This window comes from Lactuca saligna, chromosome 1 (assembly GCF_052625555.1).
Source record: "Lactuca saligna cultivar CGN05327 chromosome 1, ASM5262555v1, whole genome shotgun sequence".
Taxonomy (NCBI): domain Eukaryota; kingdom Viridiplantae; phylum Streptophyta; class Magnoliopsida; order Asterales; family Asteraceae; genus Lactuca; species Lactuca saligna.
The window spans coordinates 68,832,017-68,834,449 of NC_136417.1; positions in this window are offsets into that span (position 1 = coordinate 68,832,017).

Below are 2,433 nucleotides of genomic sequence, written 5' to 3' on the forward strand. Positions count from 1 at the left end.
GGCAAAGGAGTGCTAGGTCATTGAATCAGGTAGTGTAAGTTTCAAGGTCAGCGCCTTTCATCTTAAGATTCCAGAGTTCCCCTTCAAGTTTTTGCACCTCGCCCCTCGGGCAATATTCCTTTAGCATCAAAGCTTTCAAATCTTCCCAGTTTATGGAGTTAGCCACTGTGGGAATAAGTGACTTAACTCGGCCATTCCATCAAGTGAGAGCTCTACCGGTGAAAGTGAATGCCGCATACTTGACTTTGCTCGTTTTGGGGCAAGCACAGATTTCAAATACTACTTCGGTCCTCTCGAACCATTACATTAGAGTGACGACGCCCCCAGTTCCATTGAAAGAATCAAGTTTTCCATTCGTGAAATCTTTGTAAGAACATTCCCTCACACGCCTCACACTGTCCCCGTGATTAGAGTGCGTAGCGCCAGATCCAGAACCACCGACACCGTTTGTACCTATTTGTGACATTGCAGCCGCCACTGCTGCTGTTACGGCATCTTGAAATATGGCAAGGTCGAATTGCGGAGGAGGTGGTGGAGATGGTGGCAGATAGGGTGGATCATTGCGATTTGGTCTGGGATTTTTCTGTGGCATAATTCTTCCAAATTAACAAAACCTTGGCCAGTCATTAATAGTAAAAGTAAGTTGGGTGATATTTGTGCTACATTATTAGTGTTATTCCCCAACTTCACGTTAATTGTAAACAATTCATAAATAAGGTCTATATGATTAGAATTATGAATTTAGAAATAGTGACTCAACCGAACACTTGTGTTCTACCTTATGCTTGATCCACTCCTAAAATTCACTCGACGTACACAACTAAACAAGGAACAAGTCCTAAGGCGGATTCACCATTTCTAAATCGATCGTCCCTTAATTACACATAACCTCGATGTACAACTTAAGAATTTTAGAGTTCTCATTTACAATTGGTTGTATTATCAAGTTATGAGTTCCCATGCCAATTAACCAACAAAATAACATGCAAGTCAATTTCATTGATGTAAGTTTAGTACATATTGCTTAAGAAAAAATTTGACCTCATAAGAGGTCTACATTACATCAATGTAGAAGAAAATTTTGATAGCATAACGACCCTTCAAATAGTGTAATCACTTAGACGTTGGGTCGAACCTACTTGTAAGAAAAGTAGCACCAACGCATACTCGACATCCTAGTTTTATAACAAAATGTGAGAAGTGTAAACACTACTCGAGGCAGGTGGTATCTGGTCCACTGTGGCCTTGAGATGAGGTTGAGGCTCCCTGAAGCTCCGCAATCCGGCGTTCGGCCGCGAGCACTCTCTCCTCGAGAGCTGCGTGTCTCACCTGGTACTCCCTTACCTCTGCTCGAGCGGCCGTAAGGTCCTCTATAAGTTGGTCCACGGGATATAAGTTCCTTTCCAACTCCCTGGTGCATGCATTGGTGGCTTCCGTAACTGTGTTGAGATTTCAAACTTGATCTGCCATTTCCCTATTCCGGTTTCCCAGATTCATAATATGCTGGACCATGACGGGGATGGCTCTGTCAGCCGGTCCCTCATGGCTGAGGTCGCAGTAACCCCTTTGATCGCCATATGGTGATCGTTGGTGTTGTTGTCGGCTCCACCTCTCGATCACTGTTTCCCAACGGGGCTCATGCTCGTTCAAGACGAAACGGTTCGCAGGCACCCTGGCAATGTAAGGAGGGTTGATGACTTCCTCCCTTGGTTCCTCTTCTTCTTCTTCCTCTTCGGATTCTTCTTCTTCTTCTTCGTCCTCCATTTCATCTTCTTCCTCGGGTTCTTCTTCTTCGTCAACCTCTTCAGGGTCTTCTTTAGGATCCTCCTCGATTATTTCCTCGGGTTCTGCCTCGAGCCATCCAGCATTTCCCTCATTAGGGAAGCAAGGGTCTCCAGGTAGATGGAAGCCTGCCATGTCGTCTGTACGAGAATAGAGGTGTAAGAGATATGAAATGAACCTAAAATATCAAGTTATGAGGTTACAAAGTACTCCCATAGTATTTTTAAATGTTAGGTTTGGTTTTTAGCGTATTCATTAGAGGGTGATGTTAGGTTGTTAGATTTGTTGTCCACTACGACTATCCCCCAATATATGCAAGTCACTTCTCGGATAGATATAGTTGATTAGGCTATATCCATCCCAGACTTGACCACATATCCCAAGGCATACTCGTAATTCACAACTCCTCCTTTTATTTTATGTTCTTCCTAGTTATGACACTACTCGAGCATGTATGCATGTACTTATACTTTTACCAAGAGACAGTTTATTTTCTAAAAGTATAGTCATTTGGAAGTGTTTAACCAGTGACTTTTAGTCCTAAATGCATTTATAGTTTGTATATCTTATGTGGTTCGATATACTTAGTTCACTATAAACATTGCTCTGATACCAATCTATCACACCCCCAAACCAATGATGGTGGAAACG